This window comes from Culex pipiens, chromosome 1 (assembly GCF_016801865.2).
Source record: "Culex pipiens pallens isolate TS chromosome 1, TS_CPP_V2, whole genome shotgun sequence".
Lineage (NCBI taxonomy): Eukaryota > Metazoa > Arthropoda > Insecta > Diptera > Culicidae > Culex > Culex pipiens.
The window spans coordinates 62,112,732-62,138,651 of NC_068937.1; the positions used below are offsets into that span (position 1 = coordinate 62,112,732).

General features: G+C 37.3%; 1 protein-coding gene across 1 annotated transcript in view; it reads left to right on the top strand.

The window, feature by feature from the left end:
• The first annotated feature begins 279 nt into the window (after positions 1-279).
• Positions 280-25,920, top strand: part of LOC120418059 (acetylcholine receptor subunit alpha-like) — a 664,850-nt gene continuing 639,209 nt past the window's right edge. The window contains exon 1 of the mRNA XM_052708361.1: positions 280-1,844. The gene's annotated coding sequence lies outside the window, so the exon portion shown is untranslated. The remainder of the gene's footprint in view (positions 1,845-25,920) is intronic.

Consider the following 25,920-nt stretch of genomic DNA (forward strand, 5'->3'; position numbering starts at 1 on the left):
CAGTGTGTTCATTTTGTGATAAGAAAAGTCCTTTTCCCGACGCTGGCGAAACCTTATCAGTGGCAGGACACAACCAGCCAAAACAAACACACTGCCTATGGGATGGGCCTTTGGGCATGCGCAGCTTCGCACACGTGGGTCTCGGTCCTCGGTGTAGCCACGCGACTCCTTCCGGCTCTACAACCCCGATGTTCGAAAGTTCATTCGCGAAATCCGGAGCGGAGCGGTGAGAGCTGCTGGACGTTGCGCTAAGCTTCAGTGCAGCGTTTGAACAGCAAGGATTGAGTGAGTTTGGCACTGGCGACGACGTCGGCACGAGTCTTTGCTCTGTCCCTGGTGTCACCGCCGCATGGAAAGGACCTTTTGTGTGAACTGTATTTGAGGGTGGGTGCGTTTGAGCGTTCTAGATTTGATACTGGTGTAATTAGTGTCGTGATGCTGCCGATTGGTTAGATGGTGATTTAGGTGTAAAGTGCGAACTGTGGAAGTTGATGCATGGTTTTAAAGTTGAAAATTTCTCAAGTCAAGGTTACGTAGTATCAAAAGACAGGTTTTGACGCACCCACACAACGCAAAGATCAATTGTCGAAAACAATATTTCTTACGACTAGTGACACACAGGAAAAAAGAACAAGCAGGGTAGGGGAGCAAAATATATCGGAACGATTCAGCATCCACCCCTCACCATCCTGTGAACCAGCTGTATTTGGATGGGTGTCTGTGTGTGGTGCCTCTGAGGGTGTTCGAAAGTGCGCACTGTGTGTGTTGGTGTCTTGGCTAGAGAATTGGAGCGCGCCCGAATGTCTGCCCGAAATCGGTCGTGTGTAAATCAGTTGGTTCGTGATCCTTGCCGCAGCCAGTCGTGTGCAAAAAACTAGACCATCTTCTCAGTTTCAGTACCGTTGTACTTTTCATGGACACCTACGGTATAAGTTGGGAGCCTTTGACTCCCTTATTGGGTAAGACATTCCTAGTAGAAGGGGGTAAAAAGGCGTAAAAGCTTTATCGTTCTACAAGGGCGGAAGCCGTAAGCAAAAGTTGCTGAACTCTAAAGGAGATTGCGTGTTTGGGTCTCATTACGTGGGTATTAAAAATTGTTTAAAGCCGGAAGAAAGGCGCTACCAGATAGCAACAACTACCTTCGCCGTCTGCAAGTGTTTTTGGTCTGAGATTGCATGACTCGCGAGGGTTTTCCACCATCAATGGAGTGTGAGTATGAGCGCGTTTTTGTGTGCTGTTAAATGTGAATAGCAAGAAGTATTATAATATCAAAAATAAAAAAAAAAACAAAGAGAAGAGAGAATAGTATGGAAAAAGCACTAAAGCAGTGGTTGCGAAAAGGAAAATTTAGCACGCAAGTGGCCACAAGAGTTCTGCAGTGAAAAATCGTTTTCCACCAAAGTGTGACGCGAAACTGGGGATGTGTGTGAGGGTCCTTCAGCAGCAGGGTGGGAACCCATTTTCCAGAAAGAAGTCGTCTGCACATTTCTGCTGAGGCAAGACTGAAACAGCAAACGCGTGTTCCGAGAGACGTCAGTGGGGGTCGGAGAACCATTTTTTGTGCTACTTGCGGTTGCTCCAGTGTTCGGTGAATGTCCTATACACGGTTTGGTAGTGCAGTCCTGGCCAAATAGATATTTTGAAAACTAGTTTTTGTCGCAAACGGATAGTGAAAAGTGCAACTGGGGAAGTTGAACGAGCGATTTAGGATTTGATAATTAGCTGTTTGTGATTGTACGGTGTTAGCTATTGTGTCCGAATAAATTGGAATGTGATTTTGATAGCAGATACATTTGAAAAAAGATTCGACATCGAAAGAGCAGCACATTTTGATCATTTATAAGGTAAGTTGAAAGTGAAGCGGAGTATCTCCATCAAAACGAAATAAATTATTGTGATCAAATAAATAAAAAAAATACTGTTGATGGTCAAGCAAGTCAGTTCTGATATGATCACAAATATTCAAACAGTCTCTTGGTGGTTTAGATTGGCTTTGATTTCACAATGAAATAGTCATAGAATTATATAATCCCAATGTTTTGATTGAACTTGAAAACCATTGTAGTTACTGTTCGGTTTATTTTTAATATATACTATTTTTTACACTATTAAATCTAAAGCAAAATACGAGTAAAAAACTTAAAAAGCTACCAACTCTCACTTGCAAAAATCCTTATACTAAGTGATGGAGTTTGGGACTCTAAAAAATGACAAAACTTTACTTTGATATTAAATCACGAATTAGTTGAACACTTTTAAATGCCAATTAATTTTAGCGTGTCCAAATTATAACCATGAAAAAAAAACTGTACAATAGAATAAATATCAACAATGTTAGAAAAATTGTGTATAGTATTGTTTATTGTTGAATAAAAAATTTCAATAAATTGACTCGCCAAGCTGGCGGTACATTTAAAAGACAAATTTTGTATTTTTTTTTTTCAAAAAATCGAATGCAGGTTATCAAGATTCAGGATTTGAACGTTTGGCTAAGAATTAGATTATCTGTTCGATCTACAGAGGTTGCTTTGTTCAATGGTCTATGACAGGCAGACTATGATGACAGCCGCAAAGTCCTGCGTCCACCACTGCGTTCAATTGATAAGCTTTTTCTTAGCATTACTCTTTAATTTTTAATCTAAATACAGTTTTTAAAAATGTCATCAATTTCTTTGTAAGTTTTTAATCGTTTGTCCGAATTTAAAATCAAATGTTTAATTGGAATTATGGTTATCTATTGTTTGGTTATTTCTGTTGAAAGGATTGCGATCATAACTCAACAAAAATTTCACTTAATGTGCTTCCAAAAATAAAATAAAGAATTGAAATAGTTAAAAACTCTTACTCGAAGCTGGACGATGGAAACGCAGCATACATTACTATTAACCGTGTATCATCATGCGTCCCCATTGAAATTTTGCAATAAAAGCTCTCTGTGTTTCTAGTAAGATTTCTTTGGATACGATTCTATTGCAAGATGATTTTTAGAGTTTATTAGAAAAGATCTTGGCTCAGGAGGGCCTCGTGGCGTGGTGGTTAGCGGCTTCGGCTGCCGATCCCTAAGTTGCTATGGGGCGTGGGTTCGATTCCCGCCTTATCCTCCTGACCTTCTATCAGATGGGGAAGTAATACGTCGCGTCGGTCCATTTGCGTAAAGGAGGTTTTGAGTGACTCACCACACATAACTTTCGAACGCCCAGAAATGAGCAGAAACTTGCAATAGAGACCACAAAAGACCCGGGGGTCATTAAAATAAAGGTTTGCTTTTTTTTTAGAAAAGGTCTTATAAACAAAGAAAATCCCATAGCTTATAGGACTATTTCGAAATAACTCAAGATTTCGAACACATGTTCAGCTCTTTAGTTAAATGTTTAAATTTGAAACTAAGGATTACTTATGTTTTCCATCGGGCCGTGAAATGGTTATACGTATAAACAAACTATGTGATCCATATTTGCTACACTTTTCCTATTTCTCCGTTTTCATTCCCGCGAGCGAATATGTAAATTGTGCCTCTTCGTGCGTACGATTGCAGTAGAATAAATTGCCATTGAGTGAAGCCCCAAATCCTCACTCTTTTCGTGATGGAGGGCACGAATGATTTCACTTGCTTTGGAAAAGGTTTCTTTATGCGCTGAAAGGTAAATCCTATTTATGTTTCGTTACATATTAGACGTCACCAAATTAAAAACTCGTGTAAACGTTACGCATCTGGATTCACGTACCTGTTGTCCCTATTTGCGTTTGGTTGACTTGATTTTTTAAAACTTTTATTTGCGTTTTAGGATCGTGCATAAACCATGTGGTCGTTAAATTTGAAATTTTTCTCCATGCAAAATTTCAACTTTTTGTATGATGCGTGGTTTATGCACGAGCCCTTATCGAGGAAATTCTTGTAGGGTTGGCAGGTTAGGAACTCGTTCCTAATTCCGTCCAGTTTGTTATTTCTCACTAGATTCAAACAAATTGTTTTGCGAAGTTATCGATAGAAATTTGCTTGCTTACTTCCCATTAAGCTATGTCTTGCTTTTTATGGGTTGAGAAAGCCCAAGCTGTAGGGTACGGTAGTTATCAAAAAACAAACATTTTTTTTCAACAGCTTCTTGGCATACCTCGTGAGCTCGTACACAACTCGTAAAATCAAAAATGGGCAAAATTCATTTGCCTAACAGCAAAACAACTTTTAAAGTTTTATCCTTTTGCTTCGTAAGGCCATAACAAATTTCAAATTTATATGTTTTCCGATACTAACATAATTGTGTACCACCGAGGGGATGCATGGTTGGTCATGATGAAATTATAAAACAGATAAATAACTTTCTAGATAAAAGTTTATAGGAAAAATATCGTCGGTCAAAACAACACGTAACCTCGCTGATATACTCAATTCTGGTTTTTACAACGTATACATCTTTCTATGACACGCTAAAAGCATCCTGGCAGGGGAGAAAAGAAGTGGAAATGATGTAAATATATTGTATAGCATGTACATAAGTGCTTTTACTCCTTGCACACACACACACACACACACCCTCATACAGGCGCTGCTAAAGAGGCGTTTTCTTTGGATAAAAAATGTAGCTCGTCAAGTGCGACGGCAGAAGGCCTCGGATAAAAGCCTTTTGCTTCACATTACCTTCAAAGTTGTTTGACAAGAATCGATGTTTACACGCTCTTTTCCGGAACAAGATTTTCCTTTCGCCGGGCTCGTCAAGTAAAAGCAAGGAGGACAAGCATCAAGAGAAAGTGAGATAGCTGCTCATACTTATGCCTGGCATCTTCGATACTTGAATGTCCCAAAAGGACTGGGGTACTTGTGCCGCCACCATCACCAGCAGCTTGTTCATCGCGCCGAAACTTATTCCACAGATGAGCATATTAAAACACTCGACCATACCCGCACTTCACTGACTTCTCGTCCTGGCCAATCACTTCCGATTGCTGGTGGGATTGTCCTCTATCTGAACTCCACTTTGCACACTCGTTATTATTTATTCACCAAATTGATGTGGACACACATTTACATCAGCGGTCGTGGGCCCGTTTATAGGCAGATCTTTTCTTACTACCACATTCACTCGATTTTCACCTCTCTCGGAACATCCAGATCCGTTGTTCCGATCATTGTCATAGTCCGACATCTCGACAGAGGTCGCCACAATCCGACCGTGCTGTTAGTGTGGTGGAACGTGACGTTTTTCTTATTTTATGATTGTATTAATTTTTCATACCCTCACACACTTCTCTCGCAGATCGTGCTTGTATTACTCCGGATTTTTTTATCCTCTTTTGGATAGAGCAAAACACACGAAATCGGGACTTTATCTGGGACACACATGTGATATTCATGATACTTGACTCGAGTAACTTATTTTCATAAATTTCACAATTTGGTACTTGGCTGCTTGTGCTTGTCAAACCCCATTTGTAGCTTATCCTGATGATATGGAAATATCGTTGTCATTTGTGATAAGGGTAAACTTTGATTTAGTCTGCCCAACAGGAATACGGATGCGAACCACCTTGTTCTCTGAATTAAGTTTTGAATTTGAATTCACCACTAAAGGTAAAGTCTGCCTGTCCGGATCAATCGGACCGTGCGCTGGACTAACAATCCTGAGGTCGCCCCTCCAATCTTGCGGCGGACGTAAAAAATCTTAGTGTTCAATTGTTATTCAATGTCCCTCTCTCTGTGTCGGATGTGCGACAAAAGGTTGAAGGACCTAAGGTCGAATGGACAAAAGGTGCTTTTTTCCATTTTCTCAAACATTAGCATTTCTTTTCAAAAAAATAATTTCTATTTTTTTAAGTTTATTTTTCCAACTTACTATTTATGACTGTCTTAATGATTTGTGAATTTTTCTATTCTTTATAATATGACCTTTGAAATATTTTTTTAGTTTTTATTTTATTTTTTAAATCAACCTTTTCTTGATTGTTACAATGTTTTTGTGAGTTTTCCATTCTTTCAAACATGAGCAGTTCTTTCACAAAAAGTTCCGTTTCTAAAATATTTTTAAGATTTTTTTCAACCATCCTTTCCTTGACTGTCGTAGTGATCGCAGTAAGCCGGGCGTGTGGGCAGATGTGTTTTTTTCTGCTCTTTTTTTCTCTACGATCAGTTTTTAAGACAAAAGTTTTCAAAAGTATTTGAATCAACGCGGATTTTTGGATTGAGCCATTGGTTTCAGCAGTTGCGATGGTGGTTCCTGTGGATTTATAAGAAGCTCGATTTTGGAACCTGGGCAGGGCAGTGACGTGGAAGAAGCACTGGCACAATGAACGCCATGAAGGCCACGATGTGTTACGTGCCAGATTTGTCCGCACTACGAACCGTTGCCGAGGGTTGCTTCAAAGGTTCGCGTTGCAAGCTGCTGCACGTGGCCAAAGATCCGGACGGGTGGACTCACGACCAGACGCTGAACAAGGACCAAGGAATGCAACAGCTTGGCCAAATGAGTCAAGTCTTTAAAAGGAGTTTCTTGAGGATCTTGTCCCGCGGCTTGTCGATTGAAGCGATCGTGGATGCATTCGGTCGCCGGGCTGCTGGAAGTTGGACTTGCTGCTCGGATTCAAGCACGATTAGCACGAAGATGATTTTGAAGCCGGTGAGCACGTTCCTTTTTATTTTATATCAGAAACTCAATCACAGATTCATGCTCTCCCTACCACCTGTCCTATTTATGTCCTTGTGAGGGGATCATCGATTCATCCGCATTGACATACTATCTTTAAATTTTTCTTACTGAATTTCTCTATATATTTTCATTGCTTTTTTCACACTTACTACCAGTCTTTGTGAGGGGATACTTAGCTCGATTTGCTCTCCATCCGCATTGACCTTTTCTCATCTATGATTTTTCTTTTGAATAGAAGTTAGAACCAAAGCCGGGGATTGGGGAGGGAGCATCAGCAATTCACCCTTCAAAAGCATCGCATTTCCTTAGTATGCTATGACGGCTTTTTGTAAACCACAACGCCCCATATCAGGCGGCGACCACGTGGCAGAGCATGCACTATATATATTAGGGTGTTTCATCCAAACAAAAAAGTTCTCAGAATCAGGCAAACCGAGGTTCCCCTAGTAGAGGATACCCATAGGGACTCTCATGCCAAATATCAGCCCATTTGGTTGAGAATTGGCCTGTCCGGTTTAAAGTTTACATGTAAATTACTATGGGATTTTTGTGCTATTCGTTCAATCGTTCCTACAGGTCTGGGGACAACATGGATTTACTAGGAATAAAGACAGGTTTGTAGGGGATGGTCCAATGAACAAATTCCAGAAGGAGTTAGGGTTGTCCATTCTGTCCCCAAGGTGCGCATTGGATCGACGTCCGGTGTCTCCAGAATCAGCAATTAACCCTTCAAATGTACGCATTGTCCTTAGTGTGCTATGACGGCTAGGTGAAAATTACGACGCCCCATGTCAGACGGTGCGAATATTTTAATTATTAAATCAAATAACAGAAAAAATAATTTTATCCACAATATTAATTATGAAGTAAAACGATAAAATACAAACCATATTCTTAAAATTCATTTGATTATAGAGTTTGTGACAGCTTCAGGATATGTTAAAGGTACTTTTTATGATGTTTTGTACTAACCAACATAGAACTTACAGTATGTAAAAAAAGTAATTACACCCCTTGAGCACTATGCACATTTTGTGATGAAACATCTAAACAATTTAATGTTGACAGAAACCTAGTACTACGTTTTGTTCAGAAACTCATGCCAGACATTTTGCTACAAAAAGCTCATGAAAAGATGATTTCTATAAAAAGTTATATAACAAATACTATTACGAAACTAAAAAAGGTGCAAAAAAAGTTTGTACACCTTTCGAAAAATTTACATAAATAATGTTATTTGTTGACAAATCACCATAAATCCAGTCTCCCAACTCCAAATAGGCATCCTTGACTGATTAAAAAAATAATTTGGATTGAATATAAAGTTTACTAACTACTTAGTATAAAAGTTTATATAACTCTGGAAATTCTATATAAAACTTATCTAAACTTAATTTTGCAAACTTTTAATTCAACTAAATGTCAATATATTACCATAGAATTGCTAAATAAACATTTTGGAGTGGGTATAACACCGTTTTGGGGGTCTTTGTATCGATAGAATAGATTTTTCGTTGGAATTTCGTACCAACCCGGAATTACGTCGTCGGAAAATCCGCCGGCATTCGAACCGGTCCACAATTCTTAAGTCAACCTATGTGGCATCGGAAAGGGCATAAAATTTCCGATCTTTTGATACCCATACATCTAGGTTTTCTATAAAACCCACGTTTTTAAAGAATTTAAAGTTTGCAAAATTAAGTTTAGATAAGTTTTATATAGAATTTCCAGAGTTATATAAACTTTTATACTAAGTAGTTAGTAAACTTTATATTCAATCCAAATTATTTTTTTAATCAGTCTAGGATGCCTATTTGAAGTTGGGAGACTGGATTTATGGTGATTTGTCAACAAATAACATTATTTATGTAAATTTTTCGAAAGGTGTACAAACTTTTTTTGCACCTTTTTTAGTTTCGTAATAGTATTTGTTATATAACTTTTTATTGAAATCATCTTTTCATGAGCTTTTTGTAGCAAAATGTCTGGCATGAGTTTCTGAACAAAACGTAGTACTAGGTTTCTGTCAACATTAAATTGTTTAGATGTTTCATCACAATATGTGCATAGTGCCCAAGGGGTGTAAATACTTTTTTTACATACTGTAAATGTGGATCAGTTTCATGGATTGATCGCAGAAATTCATCATGCTAAGTCAACATTTTGCTGAATACTTTTTTCGGTATCAAACTGAGATTCTCCAGTTTCGCTTGAGAAACTTCGGTACGAATACCTTATTTTGACTAAGGTACTCAATTTTAAATGTAGGCAACAGAAAATTCCAATAAAGTCATTTCGAACTTCTTGAAACCAGGTATTGATTTTTGAAGCGACGATGCCCACGAAGTAGGTAGCAAAGCAAGTGAAATAAACGGGCGCATATGTAGATTGCAGCAAATTTTGATAAAACGTAAATGTTCAAAATGGCATATCTCCGAAAACGCAAAAAATCGCAGGCTGGAAATTTCAGCAATGTTAGATTTTTTTTATTAAGGCTGAATTTCGCACTTCACAGCATACATGCTAGGAATATTCACCTACCTTACTGGAGTAAGGTTAGGCTCGATTTGCCTTATGCTATTTTTGCATCTTTACAATTATTCAATTATTATTTTTAGATTATAATCCAATCTTTCAAGTGATCTTAGTTTCATGTTTAGCATCGGTTAGCAAAAAAAGTACTCGATTAACAAACACAAAAAAATATGATTTGTCAAAAAAAATGCTCCAATTATTCGATGAAAACTTCAGTTTTTGGTTTGGAAACAACATTTTATCTATTAATAGTTTCAAAGCTTATCTCATTACCTTTCCAACGATGTATATTTGTCCTAATAAAACATTTAAAATGGCTGAGCTATGTTAAAATTAAACAATCAGCCTTTTTTACGAAAAACGCTTGTTTTTTACTCCATTTTTTGACTTTCAGCTTGCGTATCTCCGTAATGAACAAACTTAGAGCTTTGAAAATTTGGATTTTTCTTAGTTAGAATGTTTACTTTCGAGAAAAAAATACCAAAAAATATTTGGAGAAGGTCACTTTTTTGAAACTTGGCCACCCAATGTACCATAGTGCACTACAAGGGGAACCTCGGTTTGCCTGATTCTGAGAACTTTTTTGTTTGGATGAAACACCCTAATATATATAAAATTTCAATCGCATTTATCTATACTTTTAAAGATAACCCCCCTCTCCTTTCATTAAGATGCCCTCTAAATATTAAAGAATTTAGAAGTTAAATTAATTAAAAACCGTTCCACATATGCAGGAAACTTTACCACAAAATGATGAAATTGTAGACAAAATTTCAAATCTGTGCTGTATTATATACCGTCAGCATGCAGCCAGTTAAGTGTTTACTGTTGCATACCGTTGCAACAGCACTGTGTATTACAACAAGCCTTTGCAACATTGGCTTCATCCATAAAGTACGTAACGCTAAAATCAGCCAAAATTTACCCTCCTCCCCCCCCCATTGTCACGCTTTTCCTATACTTATAACATGCAATGTCACGCTTATTCAAACCTGAAGTGACGAACTTTCACTTTTTACACGGCGCTCACGTGCACTAACAAGAGAACCGTTGGTAGTGTGTGTGAACTCCGTGTAAAAGGGGTGTAAAAAGTTCGTTTGACAAAAGTTGATGTCAAACCATCGGGGTCTGAGCGTAGGGTACGTTATCCATTAGTGGGCCCCTTCCTATAGTGGACTCTCTGAAGGGGTTTTCATGAAAAATGCAATAAAATCACAATTTCAAGCGTGTTGTTGTCTGCAAATCTTTTATTTGGCATGTTCAGCATCATTTGAAATGTTGACTGACATTAGATCGTCCTTTTCTCCAAAATAAGTGTTTTGAGTTCGACATCTGAAATCAGCCATGGCCACTAGCATTTTCACAACAAACAGTATTTATATTTTATTATTGAATTAACTATCCAATCATTTTTTGACTGATTATTTAACTTCAGCACGTCGAATTTTACTAAAATAAAGCGAAGAACTGCTCATTTTCGAGCAAAAATTAGGGGGGTCCAATATAGGACACCGAAAAACCAAAGTTTTCCAAAAAATGGACCCCTGTTAATTTAACCTTCAAAAATGAAGAAAACTGTGTATTTAAGCAAAAGTTTCTCTTAAACATACAATAAACGCTTGTTGTTATCAACCTAAACGCATATTTTTTTCAATTATGAGTATAAATATAGCTGTTTTCATGTTAAACGTACCAGCAATGCTGAAACCGTAAGAATTTATAATAAATCAAAACTTTAATAAATTGTACTTAACTGAAGCATCATCGTTGCAGTTTGAAATGATATTTTATAATAATTAATCAATAACAAACCATTTTTTAAAAATAAACGTGTCTGGTTTTATCAGCAACTGTAAACAAATCTATTGTTTAGTTTTAGTCAACCATTTATGAAATTTATATGGTAAAATTTGCATCAAAATTACTTTTTTTAATTATTTTTATTTTAACATTAGTTTTTGAAACGTTTTCTCTGATCTTTTTGGAAATAAATGTGTTTGAATGTCTGTTAGGTTTTTTGCTGTTTAAAGTCAATTTTTTTTCAACAAAACATATTTGTTTATGATGAAAAGTGAGCAAAATCCATCTTTTATTTTTCATATCTATTATTAGACCTACACCATGCATCAAAACATCAAAAATCACAATCGGAGTATGGACCCGGGTCCACTTCCACCAAATCTTTTTTTTCAAATGGCTATTTTTCTGCTCAAAAACAAAAAAAAAACTGATGAAACAATTAGTCAAAATTGTCCAAAAGACTTCAGATTTCATTGTTTTGTACAAAGGGTTATGAAAAAGTGCCTAAAATATTTAAAAAATTGTGAAAAATATGCTTCGGCTCTACTAGGAGGTCCACTAATGGTTAAAATACCTTTCTATCCATTGTGTTGGTTTTTAAAAATATATACTATTATTTTGGCAATACTTTTTATACAACATTGGTTGTTCACTTTTTGTTGAGGTATTTAATACTTCAATTCCGTTTTAAATATGTAGTTGCAGAGCTGTTCTATTCACATTATCAGGACAAATTAAATTTTGTCATAATCATAAATGTTTGCCCTCCATATAGTGAATACATTTAAATTGCACTTGTGCCGTGAATACAGCAAGAAAATGGGTCTGCTCGGGGTCGAGCGAGGGAGACAACATTTCGCAAGATCCCTTTTGTGAAAAGAGCTCAGTGCAATGATGGTTAAAATATGCACAAAGTGAAATAAAGTAACCATCTTTGCTGCTCGACAAAAACGCTGGCTTCTACTGTAATGCGACTGCTGCTTGGCCGGCTTGCATATGGACGACACGCTGCTGCTCTCTCTTCGCCTGCTGGGTTTTGGTTTTGGTCCCAACCACGTTTATTTTCAAACGTGAGGGGGGTATGGCTTTCATAGCTTGCTTTGCTCTTCGCCAAGCGATGCTTTTGTCGTTGTCGAGTAGTAGCTTGGTTGTAACCATGCGGGGATGATTGAAGTGATCTCTGTGAAGAAGCGTCATCAAGCGTCATGCAGTTATAAGAAAGATATAATGATGTGTAATTCAATGTTATGCTTGTCGAGTACTTCAATATTCGTTTATGTAGTTTTGATCACTCGAAAGTATATATTGAGGTGATATGTATGCTAAAAGATAGCGAAAGTGCACTTGAAAGGCAAAAAATTGAGAAAAGTATTGCATTTTGTTATGCTTTGGGACCTATTTTTCCCAATAAACCTAAAGTGACACGTTACAGGATTAGATTTCGTTTAGGCAAATCAAAGCGAGTCGTGCAGCCATGTGTGTCGTCCCAACATTAAATGTGACTGCTAGGATTTCCTTGAAAGCGGATAGCCACCGCATTTTTTGTGATTATAAAATTGATGTTTACGGTTGATTGGCAGCACAAATGATGGAGAACTTGGCAGAGCGTAGAAGAAACAGAACATCAACGGGCTTGTCATCGTCTGCGACCGACAAACAGAATGTGGGAAGCAAGCACCACATAGAGGACAAGGAGTGAAATATATGGGCTCGCATCCATAAAAAATAATAAAAAGCCTCCTTTGGTGGGAGCGCCCAGAGGAAGATCGCAACGGAAGATGTGGTACAGATGGGGTTTGGAAGGCCTACTATTGCCCTAGTCATCATCAGGGATCCGCCCCTTGTACTCATGAATCGTCTGTCCGTGTCGGAGCAAATGACGGTGATGATATTGAGACTCAAAATGGAAATCCAACCAGACGAAAGGAACGACACCCGGAAAATAGCTTAAACTTCTCATGGTGAGAGATTTTGCCTGTTTTCCTCATTCCGTTTTTTTGCATCAAAGAGGTTTTCTGATTAAGATTCGATCACGGGGCGTTGTATGTAACACCACTGTGCATCATCTTCCCGTGCCGCCAAAACCGGTGCTCTTTGCAGAGTGACATGAGCGGCAGGTTTCCCCTGTTCCTGACAGATAAAAGGTTCTATTCATAGCACAAGCACAGTTTCTTGCTCTTACTGGATATCTATCTTTTGTTTAGATTTACTTTGGAAAAGTCTGCAGCTGAGTTCACATACATACACGTGCAAAACTGGTCGGAAAAGGAGGTGGTAAAATGCACAGTCAAAATCCTGTAAATTTTACATTTTTTTTCATTTACCAAGAGGTATCATGATAAATGAAGTGAACATTAGATTCATTGGAAATTTACATTAGTTTTATAATAATAATTCTAATCAACTTATTCTGATTGGCCAACTGAACCATCTTCGGATATTGAAAACGAGTGGCTATAGCATCAACTTGTTCAGGTCGAAGCTCAGGCACACAGCAAAAAATTTCAGTGTAAAATCGCATGCAAAAGCATGCACACCACCTTTGTGAGAAAAAGCATGTAATATTGTATGAGAAAACGTGTACACAAAAAGCATGCACCGAAGAAAAAAAATCAGGTCTGCTCTCCCCAAAATAACATCAATCCGGCGAGAGTTATATTCTGATTACCAAGTCCGCGCCTCATCTCACTCGGCTATCTCACCGCTATGAAAATAATCGGATCAATGCCAATGTAACAGTTGGTTTACTATACTGTGTTAACTGCATACGATGTATGGGGAACCTACAGTTTTATCGGTGAAGATTCATTTATTTTCACAGTGGCGAAATAGCCGAGTGGGTTGGGGCGCGGACTTGATAATCTGAATATGACTCTCACCGGATTGATGTTATTTTTGGGGTGATTAGATTTGATTTTTTTTTCTTCGGTACATGCTTTTTGTGTACACTTTTTCTCATATAATATTACAAGCTTTTTCTCACAAAGGTGATGTGCATGCTTTTGCATGCAATTTTACCATCGGATTTTTTGCTGTGCAGTGGGCCAGCGAAGTATTAGAGGAGAGCGATAGAAAGAGAACCAAATATAACTATTATTAATTCGGGTAGTTTTAAAGTCAATGTTTGTCAGAAATACATTGGTACAGGATATTTCATTATATTTTAACATTACATTGAGTGAATGTACATAGTAAATTTGCATATTTTTTTTCTGTGTGGCTTAAACAACGATTGCTGTCAATGTTAAAAATGTTATGTTACATTAAAAAAAAGTGTTTGGTTGGACAGTATGGTCATTGGTCATCCTACATTTTTAAACTTAGATGTAAAATCAATTTTAGATGTAAAATAAATTTGCAATCGAAAATGCAAATTCAAAGGCATGTTAAAAGAAGATTTATACATTAATTTATACTGTGCATCACAAAAACGCCTAGGTCGCGACCAGAAACGTTCCCTTCGTTTTGAGGTTCTGTGTGTGTGTGCAACTCCAGAGCCGAATCTGGTCCAATCCAAAGTGTTTTCCCTAGCCAAGAGGAGCCCGTCTCCAATCGATGAGAAGAATGGATGAATGGTATGTGTGCTATTGTGCTGCTCTCACACCGGGCGCAAAGTAGAGGACTTTAGTGTATAGACTAAGACTAAGAGTCTGAGATTGCCACCGTTGCTCGTCACATAGCGGGCGGCTCCCGAGATATAAAATGTGGCGCGACAAACACGGTAAGATTAAGCGAAGGGGGGAGGAGCCTTTAAACAGAAGTTGAGGAAAAGTTCAAACAGCTCTTGGCACTTTCGAATGACAAAGAAATCAGATCGTTAGAATTGCAGATTGTACGCGCCAAAATCCCGAACAGAGAAGAGTGGAGCCTGTGTTGGCATGTAAGGGCGGTGCGGCGGCTGGTTGGTTGGGGTGGAATATTAAGTGATCACAAGCGAGACTCGGTGAGAATTTAAATTATCTTTAAAACGATTGAATACTTTTGAAATTGTTTGCTGTATGGAGTATTTGGTATCTGCTCCGAAATAACTTGAGTGTGGTGCTGACAAAGCCATGCTGCTTTTGTGAGGCTATAAGCCAGCATATTTTTGTTGATAAATAATTTCATTGGATTAATTTCCAATATTTAGTTGGAATTGAGAAAAAAAATGTTTGAGCTATAAAATTATGTTAACATTTTTTTTGGTGCTATCTGCACATTCATTGTTCTCACTTGTCACCCAACAAAGTTGACTTTATAACTGTCGTCATCTATTGCTAGTACCAACAACTAATGTCTTTCTTTTATCAACACGGACTTCGGACTAAGTGCGCGGTCCGATTGATCCACACGGATAGAACACACAAATCAAAAACAAAACACACGTGTCGCCTAAATTTTCTTTAGATGGAAAGTAATCTTACAATGTCAAAAATATGTTTGTTTTTGTACCCTAACAAGCATATTATTTAGTCTATGTGCTATGAATTAAATCGTCCCGTTTCAATTACCGTTATTTACCGCTTTTCCACATTGCCATCTTGGGGAAAACCTTACGCAACATACACGTTGGTTGCGTGTCACTTACCTCACCCACACCATTTTTTCATACAATGCCGGCCTTAAAAAATCAAGCAAACGCGGGAAGTGAGTCTGCCCTCTGGGGGCGCTGAGACCGGCGACGGATAAAAACGGAAATCCTTCTCCGTTGCGAGGCTTTGTTCCGTTGTGGCTGGTGGTGATGGTGCCCGCACTTGTAAACCTCCATAAATTTGGCCCAGCCTGGTGTAGCTGTGTGCTAAAGCGAGTCAAATTTTTCGGCACTGGCAGAACGGCTGCTTTATGGGGTGAGAAACAATTATCTTTTCAAATATTTTCACTTGATACACCCAACGCGAAAAGAAAAAAAGAGAAAGAAAGCGGGATTGGGGAATTTTTAGCATAGTGCCTGTAGGTGTTGGGAAGACTGATGCTGGCAAAGAATGAATTGAGCTAGGAATGTGAAAATTTCCTCGTTTGGGCGAGTAAAATCAAACGGAACATGAAAAAAGCAAAAAAAAATTAAATGATTGGGCATCACACGAGCAATTTAAAATCTTATTGAAACATCAAAAGTTTTGTAGACATCATTAGCACCTATTCAAATATGACTAGATCTTGTATGAAAAACAAATGAAATTATACTTTTTTATGTCATTTTTTTGTCTTCAATAAGTTAAATGACCCACATTATGCATTTATTTGCAAATTAACAGAACATGAAGAATCAAAATCAAAAATAAGACACGTGGACACGTTTTTGAAAATTATGCCCCCCTATGTGAACCATTTTCAATACAAAAAAAATCTTTTAGTTTGAAGCGTAGAAAATCACTTTTGCCATGAGCAAAGCGGACTGACAAACTTTCTGAGCGTTTTACTCAAAACATCGAGTTGAGTTCCTTGAAATTTACTAAAACCAAGTAGACCAACGAGTAGAGCAACTTTTTGTGAACATTTCTGTTAATGTTCACTTTTATTAAAAATTTTGCTATTCCATTTACAAGCATTTAAAAAAAATAATTCCCAAATGCATTCTAATCAGTCGAGTGCAACAGGCGCTGCTGGTGGTGTTGGTAGCCACCTTTTGTTCTTTATTTGCCTTCGCTTCTCGCTTGGTTTTCTTCAGCCTTCGATTGGAATGGGTCGTCAAAATTCAAACGTCAAAAGACTTGGCGCGTTTGTTTTTTTGATGGCGCTTGCTATTTATATAAATGTTTTGGGATTATTTTTCAAGTGAGTGACTAACTAATGTTCAAAAGAACATGTTGCCGATAGTTGGACACAATTTTATATCTTAAGCGCTTTGAAAACGTGAGCGCAAGTGAAAAGATATTGATGGCGACTTTCGTTAAGCAGTTAACCTCTCATCTTGCATGTAGATGTGTGTGCCATCAAAATGATGAGAAATGGTATCGAAAAATAGAAATTATGATCAAAAGTGCATTAAATTTGATCTTTTTGGCCAGCAAATGGCATACATTTGCGTACTTACTTGAGGCGGTGCTGTTGATGGTAAGTTTATAGCCTAAATAGTATTTTGGAGCTTTAATCGAGCATCGAACTCTTCATATGACGGAGATAGGTGTTTGATTAGAAAGGTTATATTTCCCCTATATCGGAATTACACATCCAAATGTAGTCAAATTTATTTTGTTGATAGCTGTACACGTAAATTTTAATGACTTGAGAACAGATTTAAAAAAGTTTTAGGGTATGCTCATAGCAAGCCTTGAATTTTTTGCCGATTTACATGTATTAAGCATGTTAACAGCTGGAACTTTTTTGCAAATTCCTAGACAACAGTTGTTTAACACACTAGCCGTTTTGAAAGGAAGCCTAGGAGGCCAACTATTGCTTTACAACTTCGAGTTTTGTGAAAAACTTAACTAAACCCAGAGAATAAGTAAAATAGATGTAGGGTACCGTCATCTGGGGTGAATCGGGACTACAGTCTGAATAGGGACATCAGTGTTTAAGCACTTAAAGGTTTTAATTTTGGAAATGGATGTACACACTTTGTTGGTCTGAGTCTGTTCTAATTGAAACCAACCAGAAAAATCAAAATATTTTGCTCTACACCTAGAGGAAAAATATACCTCAAAATCTGCAATATTGGATTTGCTGCAGAAAATGTCATATTTTATAACATTTTTTGCAGCAAGAACGTAGATCATTTTTGACCGCGTGTAAAAATTTCAGCGATCTGCAGTTCTCACCAACACATATAATGCTGGCCCGTCCCCGAGCAACACTCCAAAGAGATGCATATGTTGGTGCTCTTTCACTCACTTTACATCAAGCGTCCATAGCGCGGTGGTAGCGTGTCGGATCAATAACCAAGAAGTTGGTGGTTCAATCCTCGTTCTGCTAAGTGTTTTTTTTTGTGAAATACAACCAAAAAGCCGTCGGTAATGTCGATAATTGTCGGTAACGGGCAAAATGGTCATACTCCCATATCGCAAAAAATGCATGAGAAAGATTTCATGCAGATTCTGATATACTTTCATGCCGCCATGCATCACAATCATGCGACTTCCAGTTGGGTGTAACATGGTTAAAACTGCTGTCCCAATTTGCCCCATGTGTCCCAATTCGCCCCAGTTGACGGTAGCGTAGTCATCAATGAGTCACTTTTGGTTTTCAACTTTCAACGATTTTTGTATTTTCTTCATTATCATTTTATAATGAGCTTTTTGCTAGGGGTTGATCACTTCGAGTATACCGCATACGGCGTATCATACGCGCATAATATCGTACACTCAGAACTTGCCATCGGCATACAAGAAGATAAAGCGCACGATTCGATAGTAAAATGGTTCATTTTCAAAACAGTTCATCTTTAAAAGTGTCGATACCGAGACTCGAACCCAAGACCATCGGCATATTGAACCGTGCCGTATCGGCCACCATGATCCGGTAACTCTGTGGTGGGATAAACTGCTTCAAACAACGAATGAACGCGATTTGTTGTTGTTGTTGTAAGCGTGAGATGTATATACTCTTGCAAAATAGTACTTTAGTTTTAGTTTTAGTTTTTTAGTTTTTTAGTTTCTTTTTTTCGGGAGGATTATCCGATCGGTATTTAACTTTGGGTGTATCAAATATCAGCGTTAATATTAAAGGGACCATCCACAAACCACATGGACACTTTTTTTGAAATCTCCAACACCCCCTCCCCCATCGTGGACAATTTCCATATAAATAAAATCTTTCTATATGGAGCGTGGAGAACCGCTAAACGATTGTGTCACGTTCCCCAGAAAACCATTCCCCCGAATACCATTCCCCAGAAATCAATTCCCCAGAATGAACCGTTCCCCAGAAAAACATTCCCCAGAATGTATTATTCCCCAGAAAACCATTCCCCAGAATGTACCGTTCCCCAAAAATATTTATCGTGGTGATTATAATTATTTCCAAAATTTCAAAAAAAATCCAAAATTTTAAAATTTTCTGAATGTTTTCAAAATTTTCCAAATTTCTAAAATTTTCAAAATTTCCAAAATTTCCAAACCAAGTCCTTTCCAAAATTTCCAAAATTTCCAAAATTTTCTAAAATTTACAAAATTTTTAAAATTTACAAAATTACCTAAATTTACAAAATATCCAAAATTTCCAAAATTTCCAATATTTTAAAAATTTCCAAAATTTCCAAAATTTCCAAATTTTTAAATTTTCCAAAAAATCCAAAAACAAACAAAATTTCCATAATTTCAAATTTTCAAAAAACCTAAAAAAAATAAAATTTATAATTTTTGATTTTTTAAAATTTTAATATTTCTTTTCTCTTTAATTTTTATTTTTGAATTTCAAGCTTTTTGATTTTTTTTGAGAATTTTGAAAATGTTTTTAATTTATGACATTTTTGATGCTTTGGTTTTTTTGACTTACCATTAACAAATTATGATCGTAATATTTAGATCGAAAAATCTCGATCGTGATGCGAGAAATAAAGATTGAAATATTACGCTCGAGTGCAATAATCACCACGTTAACTTGTGTCAGCAGTTATTACAAGGCTAGAAATTTTTCCCTTTAAAGAAAGGAAAACTTTACTGACTGATACAAGTTTAATTTTACCTTTAAAATGGAGGAGGAGAGTTTTCCCTTCTGTAAGGAAGGGAAAATTTTATAGCCTTGTTATTATAATTGCGACACGGGTTTAATTTTAACTTTTTTAAGTAAAGGAAAAAATACTTGACCACTTACACAACTTTTTAAATTTGTTATCACTAGTCAAGAGAGTTTTTCCTTATGGAAACAAGAAAGAATACAAGAAAAAAAAAAAAAACTTTAAAGCAAAAATTCAACTTCTGTTAGCAGATATCACAAGTCAAGACAGTTTTCCCTTCTTTAAAGAAGGTGAAATTCAACTTGTGTCAGGAGACCTTAAAAGAAGGAAAAATAAATCAGTTATTGTAAGTCTAGAGAGTTTTCGTCTTCCAAAAATGATAAATTAAATTTTGTCACCTTAAATCAAATTAAGAAAATTTAAATAATCATGCAAAATGAGCAATATGCCAAAGGTCCAATATGTCAAATGGAATTATACCAATGACACCCATAATCATATTTTAATTTTAACAAACATTTTTCTTCTTTGCAAAATAAAAATAGCATTCACGGAAAACAAGAAATAAAAAGAAACTGCAATTTATTCGGCTTTTTTATAACATGACTGAAAAAGAAGGGAAAATGTCTTAGAATAATAGAACGAGTCATAAGCCGAATTAACATTTTCTGTTATTTTCTCAAGAATTGTTGTAAAAAAAAAGAAAAATTTCTTGGCATGGATAAAATAACCTTGTCCAATTTTTATATTTTCTAAGAAATTTCAAACAAACTAATATTTGAAACTACTTTGATTTTTCGAGAAAGAAACTTTTCTGGGGAATGGTTTTCTGGGAAATGGTACATTCTGGGGAATAGTTTTCTGGGAAATGGTACATTCTGGGGAATGGTTTTCTGGGGAACGGTTTTCTGAGGAATGGTTTTCGGGGAAATGGTTTTCTGGGGAACGTGACACAATTAGCTAAACATCCCCCCCCCATAATATTCATGTAGTACGTCTAGGCTGCGTACCGTATGGACTCCAATATTGGTTTCATATGCAATATCAGAAGTGATTTACCCTTTGGCTTTTTGTTGCATTTTCTTTCTTTTAAAATGTTCTAACATTGACCAAAACATGAGATTGATCCGACCTCTATTCAACTGTCTAACGACTGTTATTATGTTCTAACGACGTTATCCAACCCGGTTCAGAATCTTATAGTCAAGAGTTCTTATGACATGTTCAACAAACGTTCTCTATTTAAGTATGACTTTCACTTGCCAAACTAACTCAAAACACGCACTTTTATAACGGATAAAGAGATGTTCAACAACAGAAAAACGTGCGCTTTTTCCAGCGTTCAAGAGTTCTCAGGGACGTTGAGAAAACATAGTAAATGAGTTCAACAACAAGTTCGGAAATCTTTTGGCGAACAAAGTGTGCTACTTGGGATTGTAGACGTAATGAGACACTCTACGAAAGCCAATACTTTTCGAGCTAAACATCATGTTTTTGTATTGTATCATTGCAGGTGTCTTGGCTTGGACATTCAAATGTAATTCTGCAAACTTGAATTTTCAATTGAAAAAAGTTAACCTAAAAAGTATTTAAATTTTATGAAAACCTTATATTTATATCTAATTACTTTATATCTTTGGTTAAATAAATTTAAACTTCAATGCATGTTTTGGAATATTGCTATGGATTTTGAATAGTTTAATTAAGAAAAACCAAAGTGTCTCATTGTTACCCATGGGCTGAAAAGAGAGGGGAACAATGAGACAGCTCTGGATTCTGGGTGTATTCTAAAATTTGGCAAATCTAATGAAAATACATTGTAGCGCAACTCGTGCCCTAAGAAATGACAAAAGAAATTTGGAGGAATATTTTTTTGTGTTAATGGCAGCCTAAGAGCGAAAATGCAATTTTTAGTCATAATTTACTTTTATATCCCAGAATCAAACATTTATGAATAACTTTGCAAGGATGTGTCAAGAGGGTATCCAGTAGACACAACTTTATCCCAAATATGAGCCCGATTGGATAGAACAATAATTTGTTATCATTGTTCCCCGTGTCTCATTGATGACTACTCTACCCTAACTGCCATAATACTTATTCGGCGTTATCTCGTGTTGGTCTAGAATTGGTTGTTATTCAGCAAATTCGGTTCCTCTTTGCCATTTCCTGTTCTTCCACTTCCACGTTCCCGTTATGTACTGAAGATAATTGTCCACATCAGAGCATTCTTTCACCTTATCCGCAAACACTTTGCCACGCACCACTATGCAAAAAAAAGTGACTACTACCATCAGCAGTCAGATGAAGACTATTTGATTGGTTTTACTGGAATAAAAAAAAGTATTGATAAGTTCAAATCTTAATTAATGATTGTTCTTTACCACCTCCTCTACTGGAATCAGCAAAATATCAACATATTTGGCTAGAAGAGGCCAACCGACTAAAGCGGCCAGAGAATCTGTGAACGCCCGTGTTGATTAATTGGACTGCGCAGTGGAATCACAATCCGGAGGTTGCTGGTTCGAATCCCGCGGCGGGTGCCCTCCAATCCTATGTCTCGACTTTTTTTTTATTAGGTCCTATAAACATATAAAAAACAAAAGGTTCTAGGCCTTTAAAAGAAAAAAAAAACTCTGGAAGTGTCAAAATGGATACATATTCGGTGACTTCATCGTAGAATCTGACAACGCGATTTTTTCACGTGGCCACTTAGCTACAGGATCACGATCCCACCAGAGTGGCCACATCGCTGTCACCCTTGAGCTCGTCCAGTCCAGAGGGGAGGAAGGGGTTTAGGGATTATATAACTTTATCAAATCTATTTATCATTTTGCCCTCTTGTTTTTAATCGGTGCGTGTGGCGACTATTTCTGTTTGCGTACAGAGCAAAGGGGCAAGAAGAGGAAGAAACAAGAGAATCTTTTTTGTGCCCTTGAACGTCCGGTCTTGAGTGAAGGACACACAGGGTAAAATGGTGCGAACCAAAGCCTATTGTTTTATTTCCAGTTTGGCTCCCTCGTACGTCGCCAGCGGATGGGACGCTGGACGGAATGGCCGAAACTGGTAAATGGGCAATATCGGGGGCCACGCCCGAGGCTGGATGAAGTACCGCAGAAAATTAATGGATTTTCTCTCGGTTGCTGGCTAATTTTCTCGTGAACGCCTTCTTCGTGATGAAGAAATACGTTAGGGTCGTCTCCTTTTTCTGGCGACCATCAACGACGGAAGGGACGTGAAATTGGTCTCGTCCAGGTTTAAAAAGGTTAGACAGCAGGAGTGAGGTTTATCGTCGACATTAACATAATGTCAAACACTTGACAAATGTCTCAACTGACAAAGTGTCCTGGGCGGTGGAAGCCCTTTTTTGGCCTGTCACTCCGGTATTTAGATCAATTGTGGTGTGCACTTTTTCTCTTTAGATGGATGAAGTGATGAAGCAATGTCGTTTAATTGAATCTATGAGATTGAATGAGCGAAATTATGGAGAGAGTTTTTTTATTCATAACTTATTTTTATTAGGTCCTTTTAGGTGCTGTGACCAGGTTGGGACCGAGGATCAGTAAATAACTAATATATAACAAAAAACAACTCCTTTAACTCCGTACTTGGAGATCATGTAACTGACGAGGGTTACTTGGTCCAAGCGGGTCTTGCATGTCTTGAACCTGCCGATGTACTCGGAGAAAATGCCCCACAGCTCAGCCGAACTGTAGAGCACCTCCCCGGCTTCTTCTTCCGTTGATCCACCGTCTAGGGAGCCATCTTGGCTGCTTCCTGCGGCTCGAGGGCGATCCTTATCTTTGATTTATAATACTGACCTACAAAAATTGGCAAAAATGCCTGCGCAGGCTTCACTCGAGGGGAAACATGAAATTTGGGGTCCTCAGAAACACGTGCACTTTGAATTTTTCAAAAATATTTTGACAGGGCCGAACGTTTTTTTCTCCAAAGTATGTAAGGAGAATTAGGGCGGTTCGTCGCTGTTGCATACAAGCAAAAATGGCATGCAATATGTGGGAGTAGTGAACAGCACTATTCTTTCATACAAACTTTGGAGCAAAACCATTCGGCCCTGCCTAAATATTCAAAGTGCACCTGTCTCTGGGGACCTCAAACATTATGCTTCCCCTCGAGTTGAGCCTGTGCAAAAATTTTATTGATCGGTGTAATTGGTTTCGTATTCTATCAACTTGTTCATGATAGAGTGGCGATAGGATGTGTTCTTTTTTTTGAATTAAATATACTTTATTGAATCTTTCTTATAATAATTACATATGGTTTACCTAATAAGTGGTCAGCTGTGGCTCTTCAGCTTTAGTTTGCTTTTCGTGATTTAAACACTGTTAATTTTAATAGCTTTAAAAGTATGGGACCATCTATAAACCACGTGGACACTTTTTTGGGAATCTGTTACCCCCCCCCCCCTCTCGTGGACAATTATTCATACAAAAAAACTTTTTTGAATGGATCGTGGACAATCGCCATACCCACCCCCCCTCTCCACCCCAAAGGGTCCACGTGGTCTATGGATGGTCCCTATATGATTTATCATTTTTGTAACACTAGGTACAATTTGGAAAAAAAATGTTAAGAAAACATAACCTAACCTCAAACTAACTTAAACTTACAATAAACTAAACCAATCCTTGAATCAAGGGGTATTCAGAAATAGCTCATTTTTCCCTGAATTTCAAACATTTTTCTTGAATCTTCTGATCCAACATTTTTACTTCTGCTAATTCATGAACCTCACTTGATCTTGTCCAGCCAGGAACATTCAAAACCATTTTGAGTACCTTGTTTTGGACACGCTGGAGCTTCAATTTATGAGTTCTAGCGCAACGCTCCCAAACAGGTACTGCATTAAATGCAATAAACCAAATTTTCAGTTTTTGCTTTTTGGGTGTTTTTAGAACCGCCTTGAGTCAGCGGTATTAAAAAACACCCAAAAAGCAAAAACTGAAAATTTGGTTTATTGGTCCTTTGCAAAAAAAAAAAAAAAACTCCAGATTTACTCAAAAACGGGGTAAATTATTTGTTTGTAAACTGCTAGCTTATTTTTTAAAGAAAGCTTTGATTTTCTGTTGATTGGATACAAACACCTGATGAGAATGCTGCACTTGTTCAATATGTTGACAATAGTTTCAAGTCAAGTATGAGACGTAAATAGACAACTTCCTTTGACCAGGGTATCGAAACATCATTCATTTTAATCAAAACATCATCATTTGGAAAGTGGAAAAATGATGGTTTGAGTTTTTGCTGCATTTATACGAATTTTCCCGTCACCAAAATATTCGGAAAGAACGTCAAGACCCTTCTGAAGACGGCCAACTAAATATCTGGTTATTTTACCCTTATAAATAACGGCAGTGTCATCAGCAAAAAGTGACAACACACCATTACCAGGAAGAGTAGGCAAATCAGATGTACACTAAAACCCCCGATTACGCTCAGGCGTTACGCTTTGTATTTCGTCGATTTCTCTGAAACGACGCAACATTTTTGCAATCTTTTTAAAGCAATTTATACGTCTTGTGCAAATCTACAAATTGATTTGAAAAGATTGTAGAAACATTACACTGTTTCCGAGAAATCAACCTAACAAAAAGCGTAACGCTTGAGCGTAATCGGGGGTTTTAGTGTAAAAATATTGTACAGAAGGGGCCCAAGAATACTTCCTTGGAGAACCCCAGCATCAATGTTGAATAATCCAGAAGCAATCCCATTCAGAAAAATCTTGAACGATCTCTCCGAAAGATAGTGCTGGATAATTTTGATAAGATACATTGGAAAACCGTACAAATACAGTTTATGTATCAAACCATCATGCCAAACATTGTCAAAAGCCTTCTCAACATCCAAAAATGCCATAACAGTTGATTTAGACTCAAACTTGTTCTGCTTGATGATTTTAGTTACTCTTGTAAGCTGAGTATTATGTCCTTTTCGGAAGCCAAACTGCTGATTCAAAATTATATTATTATCGTTGGTAAAATCCAAAAGCCTTGACTAAATGACCTTCTCAAAGAGTTTGGACAGACTATTCAAAAGACTAATGGGACGATAACTTGTTGGCGATGTTGGATCTTTTTGAGGCTTCTAAAATTGGTATGACTTTGTCCAGTTTCCAATTGGTAGTGAACGGCCCGAGCGGTTTAGGCTTTCAGGATTTTTGTGATATTTACTTGCATAGTCAAAACAGATCAGTAAACTTCACTTATTTGTATATTACACTTTTTAAAGATTACATTTTTTTCGGTAACACTCTTGACTTTTACGCGCACGATCACATCACTTTGCATTAAGATCTTCGTCGAGCCAGTTCTCTATGTTGAAGCCAGACTTGTC